Genomic DNA, 9,867 nt, shown 5'->3' on the forward strand with positions numbered 1-9,867 from the left:
AGGTTAAAAGCAAAATTTTGAACGAAGGGTCAAATATGAGGGTAAAAGAAGGCAAATTAACAAATGATGACATTTATCTTATATCACAAGTGATAATTTCGACAAATTTTATTAATGAAAATGGCACATTGGTTGATGCATCAATCTTGGTAAACCTAACTGCTCATAAATAAATGCATTTCATATATTGTTATTCATAACATCAATAAAACATCTAATCTTTATTAATAAATAGGTAAATTAAATTATAATATTATCTTATATAAATTGATTGTAAATCTAAAAGTAAAAATGATCTAATGTGATTTAAATTATTGAATATTCACCAATATTATAAAATCGATAATATCAAATATGAGAAGAAATCCTTTCACACAAGAAAGTTGACAAATAAATTAATAAAATATATATGGTGAGCGAAAGGTAGAGAAGAAGGTAGAACAAAAGGTAGAGGACTCGCAGCGAAGAACAAAGACATTTTAGCACAAATCGGGGCAGCAAAAACTTGGTTCATGATCAATGGTGAAGAGAAGCACGATTCATAAGGGCAACGATTGGAAGACAAGGGGAGATCTCAATCGTAAACGATAAGAAGCAAGCCTTGCAAGTCAAAATTAACATCAACAACAAATCTCTGAACGTAGAGAATGGGTCAACAATCAATAATCAAAAACCTCAAGAAATCTTCAAAATATCAATACATAATCTTTTAATCAATTTCATTAGGAAAGAATTGTGAATCAAAAACAATGCCAACACACGGATCGGGAATGTAATCACTAGGGCTATGCCAAAATGGTCAATGGAAAAAATCGCCAAGGGCATCAGAAAAAAAGATACTGAGAAGGAAAGAATCCCCAACCAAAAGACTAGACCCTAAACCAGGTCCATTGATATGTAAAGAAAAGGTTGTGGATGTAAGAATTTACTTAGAAGCTTGGAGGTCTTCAATCCAACTACTAAAAGAAAGAGCTTTTTAATAAAATGGGGAGGAGGTGGTTGGTTTTCCCTAATACCATAAGCTAGGTAAACAAAATTTGGGGCACTCAAACATCGATTAGAACCCTTCCAAATGGATTCTTCATGATAATCATGGGACCGACACAAAACAAGACAAAGGTAACATTACATGGACCATTCATGATGGATGGTATCGAGTTTTGTATCAAGAATTGAACTCCAAATTTCAACCCACAAGATGCCACTTTGGAAGAGGTACCAATTTGGATTAGGCTATATAATCTACCATAGGAATATTGGAATGAGAAAATTCTCAAAATGATTGGTGGAAAGTTGGGAATATTTGGTGGTAGGAAATTGAGGTAGAAACAAATATTGATCAGTGCAAAATTTGCAAGGAATTAGGCCATTCCAGTGAGGATTGCACAATGAACAAAAAAGGAAAAGGTAGGGAAGATCTCGAGCTTGAAGAAAAACTAATGGCAACTACAAAGTCAAGAGTAAAAGTCCCAATAAAAGACAATAAAATTGCACAATTGGCGGAAGGACTAAAAGAAGTCAATAATGAAGAAATTGATCCAGCATTGACAATCCTAGCCCTAAACTCAATAATAGTGCAAGAGAATCCAAGAACTTGTGAGGAAAAAGATTCATCCAAGGATGAGAACTTAAACCTTTTTAAGGAGATAGAGCTCCTAAAAGAATAGGGAGTGGAGGATAGGAGAAACATAATGCTTTTAGAAGATGACATAGTAATGGGTTCTCTACAATCTCCAAATCACAACTTGGTGTTATCGAAAGGGGCAAAAGTAGATGGGGAATCATTTGATGCAGAGGATGATTTCTTTGTAGTTAATGATGAAATAGGGGTAGAAGAAGTTAGAACCATTTTTCAAACAATGGAAGAATATTCCAAAGTGAAAGGTGCACAAAAAAATCCTCGAGGATGAAGATCTATCAAACAACTATTGGCTGATGTTGGTAACATGAAAGGATAGAAAATGCTTAGATCTGGGAGAGAACATGTCTCTAATAAGAAGCCATGAAGATCCTCACATGGAATTTCATGGGTTGTAATGCTCCTTAAAAATGATGCTTGATCAAGAGAGGACCTAATCTAGCCAAAGTAAACATTGTTTGTGGAGAGGAAACAAAAGTAGAAGCAGAAAAGGCAGGTTGCATTTTTGGAGTACGAAAAAAATGATTAGGTTTTTTTGAAGACGATGTTGGTGCCTCTAGGGGGATGGGAATAATATGGAACCCAAGAACATTTTCCATGACCCCTATCTCCAAATCAAGGCACTGGCAATTGATGAGGTTCTTAGGTAAAGTTATCAATTTCTTAGGGTAAATTATAAATATTTATGGTTTGACTCCTAATATACTCAAAAAAGGTTGTAAGGGAAGAGATTATAAGGGTCATAAACGATATCAGGCAAGAGGTTACTATTGTCACGGTGACTTCAATGCTACCTTATCCCCACTTGATAAGAAAGGAGAAAGAGGTTCTTGCAATCAGGTGCAAAAGGATTTACAGGAGTGTATGTCAATAAATAGTCTGTGGGAGGTAGAATCTAAAGATGGTTTGTACACATGGACAAACTAAAGGGGTGGTTTCTCCAATATCGTGAAGAAATTGGACTGGTTCTTTTTTAACTGGATCATGGATTGTGTTGCCTTTGGTCTTTGAGGCAAGCATATTAGGGTTGTTTAGATCATAGCATTATCCAATCTCTCTTCTAATCCACAAGGATGGAGTATCAGCTTGATGTCCTTTCAAAATGGAACAAATGTGGTTTTGGGAACCTAGCTTCATAGAATAAGTGGTGGATTAGCAAAGATTGACCCACCAAGTCAATGGCAATTTGGCATGTAGATTCTTTGAGAAACTGAAATTCATAAAATAGAATCTCAAATTTTGGAACAGAACTAAGTTTGGCAATATTTTTAAGGAAAAGAAAGAAATCAAAGGCCACCTTGAAGCTCTAAATTCTAAAATATTAAATGATGGAATAGATGAGGTAGACTTCAAAAATGAGAAAGATCCCATGGCTTGTTATAGAGAAATACTACAACGTGAAGAAATCTACTAGAGACAAAAGTCTTGGTAGACATGGTTGCATGAAGGGGACCGAAACACAAATTTTTTTCACAACTCTATTAAGGAATGAAGAAGCATCATCAAATTTTTTTCCATAACCTCAATAGATGGATCAATCATTGAGAACCTAGAAGTTATCAACAAGGAGGCAATCAACTTTTTTGCTAAGCTTTGGAGCAGTAACTTAACTGATAGATCGCAAGCACATGATGAGTTTTAAAAAGTTACTCTGATAAACAGATGAGGACAACATGATTCTAGCAAGACATGTATCTCAAAAAGAACTGAAAAATGCAATTTTTGGATTGGGCAAGGAAAAGTCTCCTAGCCCTAATGGTTTCCAGACAATATTCTATGAAAAGTTCTAGCATATGTTGAAGTCAGAGTTGCTTGATGCAGTAGAAGAATCCAAGAAGAAGGGCTTCATGTTTAGATATTTCAACAACACCTTTGTTTCCTTTATCCCCAAAAAGAATAAGTCATCCTCCTTTGAAGATCTCAAACCCATCTCATTGTGCAACACAATATATAAAATTATTACCAAATTAGTTGCAAACATATTTAATTTTTTTTGTACAAGCTCATATCCCCAGAGAAAATTGGCTTCAGTCCAAACCACAACATAGTAGATAGAATAATAATTGCACATGAAATAGTTAATTCATCTCGATCAAGCAGGGCCATTGGTACAAGAGCAACTAGGGATTGGCTAGGCAATCTAATGTTTCGCCTTTGGGAATTTTGGATGTGTTGGATATAAGGTCATGTTGATCATAGTGATCTTAGGCCAAAATTATGCCCATTATTGACCGAGCACCACTCCTTTGGTTACCGAGTCCACATCTTCAAGCCAAAATCCCTCCAACATGTAGGATTGCAAGCCAACTAGGGATGCTCCTGCATCAGACACCTTAGGTTCGAAAAGATGTTCTTAATAGTAGGAAGAACATCTTCGAGGATTCAACACATAAATCCCAAACTAGTTCTTCACATACATATCCTTCAAGTCTTCAACTTGTACAATCTTTCACTTGTTCTTCTTTTGCTTCTTCATGTCCATCCTCGGTGTGCTACAAGTTTGTTTTCCATATTGATCTCCAACCTTCTTAGAATTTTCCAACTCAACTTAACTTCCAATACTTAGGTTCCTCCTACTGAGCTCTTCATTATGTAAAGGAATTAGGGAATACTTCATGCCACCTTTTTCAATAGTAAACACATTCTTGATACAATTATGCATACCCCTACAACCATATTGCCAAGGTCTACCAAGCAACACATGACAATTGTTCATGTCCACAATATCACACAAAACTTGATCCTTATACTGCCCAATCTGAAAATCAACAAGGTACTGCTCCCTCACTTCCAAAGAATGCTCACCTTGCAACCAACCAATCCTATAAGGATAATGTTGTCTCACTCTTTTCAAACCTAGTTCCTGAACCATCTCCTCGACAACAAGGTTATCAGTACTGCCACTATCCACAATCACCTTGCAGACTTTACCACTAGACTTACAATGAGTCTTGAACAAACTAGTTCTCTGACAAGAATCCAGTGACCTCTAACCAACCAATACTTGTTGAGCTAGTAAACTCTCTCGTTGCTCTGGTTGATTATCTTGGACTACAACCTCATTCACAATAGCTTTCTACCAGGAGGAAATTCAAAAGATTTATGCCCTTCTTTGCCACATCTTATACAATTACCACTAAACCCACCTCCACTGACCATTTTCTTCTGATCAACAGGTTTTCGTTCACCTTCTACACTTAGTTCAACCTTTACCAAGCTATCTCGCCTCTCCTTCCCTCTAGCATTACCTTGAATTTTCTTCTTCAACTTATCTTATGCCTTTAGAGCATACTAATAAGCATCCTCAATTGAAGAAATATTCAACATACCGACCTCATCCTAAACATTTAATCTCAAACCATTAATGTACCAAGCTACCTTTTTTTTTGACAATTCTTTGTGCCTAGATCAAATAGTCAACTTATAGAACTCCTCGGTATAATCCTTCACAAACATATCTTTTTGCTTCAGATTTTGTAACCTTTTAAACAACTCAAGTTCATAATAAGAATGAATGAACTTAGCCTTTAGCTTAGTCACCATCAACCTCCATCTAGTGATCTTCATTTCACCTTCTTCTTCTGTATCTCTTTATAGTTATTTCTACCAAAGAGTGGCATGTTCTTTTAACTTAGTTTGTGCCAACCTCACTCTGAGAAAATCCTCAATATCCTCAAGCTCAAAGTAGTCTTCCAATTCACCAATCCAATCAATCAAGTCTTCCAGAGTCAAAGTACCTAAGAAATTAGAAACCTCCATCTTATGCTTCAACTTCAATTGAGATCCAGACCTAGAAAACTGACCAACCCTAGTTTCGATAGGTCTCTCTACAAAATCCCACAAGTTCCAACTTACAATCTCAATCCCAGCTAGTCCAGATCCACAACTGGATAAGAACACCAAGGAGAATTCACACCTGTACCCTTAGGTCCACCAAGCAATCCTTTGGTTCTCAATCCACAACTACTAGATCTTCAAAGTTTGTATCTGCTTCTCCAAGATGGATCCTCATAATTCCTAAAGACTCTACAAGAACCCCTACTTATACCCAACTAAGCCACAAGTCAGCCCAATCCATTACAAAATAAAATAAATCCCTCACATTAAATATATGTTGAGCCAGAAGTCAACTACAACACAAATGAAATACCCCTACATAAATTAAATGCCAAGGTCGACTCACGGACAATTCGCCACCAATAGGAACCAAGACCAAGTCGAGTGCTAGAGAAAACCAAGCTAAGCATCAACTAAACCATAAGCAATGTTGAGCTTCTAGAGCATGTCGAGCTCCCAAAGCATGTTGAGCTCCATAAAGTATGTAAAGCTCCTAGTGTCTGTTGAGCTGCATAGAGTATGTCAAGCTCCCAGTGTCTACTAAGCTCCATATAGTATACTGAGTTCCCAGGCCAAAACTATGCCCAATAACAATCAAGCACCACTCCATTGGTGATCGAGTCCACATCTTCAAGCCAAAATTCCTCCAACATGCAAGATTGCAAGCCAACCAGCGATGCTCTTGCATCAATAAGGAACTAGACTAGGAGGGATATCTAACACCCCTAGTTGATTGCATTAAAGTCCCTTAGGAAACCTCCACACCTCAACAGGGTTAGTTGAATAATATGGAGGATTTAGGCCTTTAAAGATGGTTTAAGGGCTAAGGCTAGTGAGAAAGAATGCAACAAGAAGTGGAATGAGCATACTAAACTTATTGGTAGGTAGGTTGGCTTAAGGGGATCAAGGGATGCTAGTGAACAAAGAGTCCTATAGGTGCTAGGGTAGGAGAGAAAGTTACCCCATGATTCTTAAAGAAGACTAGGAGCATGAGCTTGTCATTGGTTTGTCCAATGTCCCTATCAGCCAACAACATGTTCTTGAAACTTGACATTAGGAAGGCTTGTGATAGGGTGGACAAAGGTTTCCTTATTTATTTTTTACAAAAGGTTGGTTTTAGCAACCACTGGATCAATTGGATAAGAGGAATGATCAAAAGTTATCGAGCACCTATATTGGTTAATGTGATCCCTCAAGGCTTCTTTGAAAACTCAAGGGGGACCCCATCTCTCTATTCCTATTTATCTTACTAATTGAAGTTTTTGGAAGGTTGATTCAGAAACATAGAACAAGTGGACAATCAAAAGGAATTCATATTGCAAGGGACCTTCAAGCTAAAACCACTCCCAATTCGTGGATGATACTTTCTTCTTCAGAGAATCCATAAATTGTGGAAGCAAGGATAATGAAGAGAATGTTGGACAGCTATACCAATTCCTCAGGCCAAGTGGTTAACTGGAACAAGTCTAAAAATTTACTTTGTTAATATATGTAAAGATGCCCAAGAAGAAATTGTGAGAATATTTGCGGTTAGAATTGGGAAACTACCAGGGAAATTTCTCAGAATTCCTTTTTTTGAAGGGATTTTAAGGAAAGAATACTAGAAAGATATCATTGATGGTAGAAGAAGCCACATGGAAAATTGGAAAGGATGGTGACTTACATTAGTTGGCCAACTTCTACTATTGAAATATATAGTTTTAGTTATTCAAGTGTATCCCATGACTTGCTTCAAAATCCCAAGTTTTGTGATCCTAACCATACAAGATCAAATGCATAAATTCCTTTGGAATGGGAAGGAGGAGACTGACAAGATCCCACGAATGGTCTGGGATAAAGTGTGCATTGCCAAAGGGGGGGTGGAGCAAGTCTACATGACTGGAAACTTTTGAACACAACCCTTGGAGCTAAACTCACCTGACAGATGTATTCTCAACCAAAAGAGAGATGCGCTGGAATCCTAAGGGACAAATATCTAGATGGAATGGAGGATGAAAAAATATTAATGATTTTGAATGCCCCTAGGGGATTTGCAATTTGAAATTTTCTTATCAATTGTAGAAGTTTTTTTTTTTATCATGTGTCATGGCAAGTGGTCAGGGAGAACAAAGAAAACTTCTAGCTAGATTCTTTTGATGACAAAGCAACTTTGGTTGAAGCAAATATCTCCCAGAGTATCATCCAAGATATGAGTAGCATCTAAGGTGATAAAATAGCAGATTTATTTGATCAACAATCTTTGATTCTAGGATGGGAGGCAAAAAGGAAAGATCTATAATCATTGAGTCTGAATTTAGATGAAGTGGAAGCCTTTAGAAACATCATCAACAGTAGAAAAGTGATTGCCTCTTAAGATGAAGATAGGTCAATTTGGTATGCAACAAAAAGTGGGAACTATTCAGTCAAGATCAGATACTCACTACTAGCAAAATAGTATGACGCTATCGTTTGGGAAAGAAAGCTCAATTGGCACAACTTGTGTCTACCCAAATTAGGGATTTTTCACATGGCTTGCTGATAACATAAGAATTCTTACAGAGGAGAGACTAATGAAAATGGGTATTTTGGGCCCTTTCAGATGTCCCCTATGTTACAAGGCCTAGGAGATTTTAGACCATCTCTTCACTGAATGTAACTTCTCCAAGGAAGTATGGGAATTTGTCTTCAAAAACTCAAGTGGTACAATCCAGTCCCAACAAGGATCAAGAATTGGCTAGAAGCACGGTCAGACCCTCCTCGTAGATCTTGCTTGGCATTCATATGGACAACCATTCCATCAACAACATTATGGGAGATCTGGAAAGAATGGAATAGGTGAATCTTCTAGGACAAAACATAGAATGTGCAGAGATTTTTGCTCAAGGTTGAGAAAGCCATATCAAAGGTAGTCTCCAATGCTACTTCCCGGGTAAACCCTACCAAGGTTCCCTTTTACTCCCATAATGTAGTCATTTAGAAAAGTTTGCCTATGATCAAGTGGAGGTCTATTTAGGGGCAGTTTGGTGTTGATCCCTATATGAGTACAAGCATAAAATTGAAGAAAGAACACAAATGTTCAGAATGGACCCCACCTAATACCAGATAGGTCAAAATAAATTTTGATGGTGCCTCAAAAGGCAACCTTGGCCTATATGGCATTGGTGTTGTGGTTGGGTCTAAGGATAGTAACATTTTGGATTTTAGTGCTAGAAGGATTGCTAATGGAACCAATAATCAAGTTGAATGTGTGGCGGCCTTAGATGTGATTATGCTTGGAATCAAGCTTGGAGTTAGGAAACTACATCTAGAAGGTAGATTCTTGGCACATGGATATATTTGTCCATCGAATTAGGTAACTACTTGATGAATTTGAAGAATTTCAAGTCGTGCATATATATCGTGTGGCTAATTCATTAGCAGATAAACTTTCTAATATTGGAACTTTGAAGGATCTAAACAATGATTATGAAACCTTGGAGGACTTTAGCTCCATCTCACCACAGGAGATGGACTAGTGACTAACGCATGCTAAGTGGAAATTTCCCCATTGTACCCCCATGATTGCCATTAATAATTCCCCATAGAATAATCATCATGCGATGACACATTGGCCAATCTTGAAGTGTTGACATGCATCAAAAATCCCCCTCTATGGAAATGGAGGTGGACTTAATGGCCTCTTAAAGGCTGATGAATTGGGAAGAGTATGTTGATGCATGCGTAGTAGGATGACTGACATCAGCCTATGAAGACTATGAAACCCAAACCACATAGGCCAAGGCATGAAAATTTTTGTGAGGCAGTCTTTGGGAGCTCAGTGTATGGAATCGATATATCTTTGTTGCAACAAAGCGAGGTACCTTCAAGCAGTTTGGAGGTAGGAGGAAGCAAAAAGAGGAAAAGGTCAAACCTAGGCATGGAATGCCCCAATTTTAGTTAGGAAGACACTACAATTTGGTTCAAGGATTAACATCATCCTTAATGTTTAGGCCCTCTATGTTTTGATGTTCAATCAAGATCACATTTTGTATACTTTGTGATCCCTTGATGTCTATGATTCTGGTTTGGTCGGGGTGGTCTTGGGTTTTTTTGTTTGCATCTGATGCTTAGTTGGCATCTTTTTGTATAGGATTAATCTGGTCTATAACCTATGTGGCATGCCAACAATGTAACTTTTTTTAAAAAAATCAATATATAAAAACGTATTATCAATATAAAATAAAAAGTTGACAAATAAATTAATTTTCAAATGAGACATACAATAATACATTAATACTAAAGCATGAGCATTTTGATTTAGGTTTTTTTTAATTTAATTACCTCATATATGAATCTTTTACACTAAAATGAATAACCATTAAATGATGGGTACCTTTGAGCATTGGATTGTCAAACTAGAGGCCTTTTTGTAG

Source organism: Cupressus sempervirens, chromosome 9 (genome assembly GCF_028749045.1).
Source record: "Cupressus sempervirens isolate cs-2001-9-10 chromosome 9, ASM2874904v1, whole genome shotgun sequence".
Taxonomy (NCBI): Eukaryota; Viridiplantae; Streptophyta; class Pinopsida; order Cupressales; family Cupressaceae; genus Cupressus; species Cupressus sempervirens.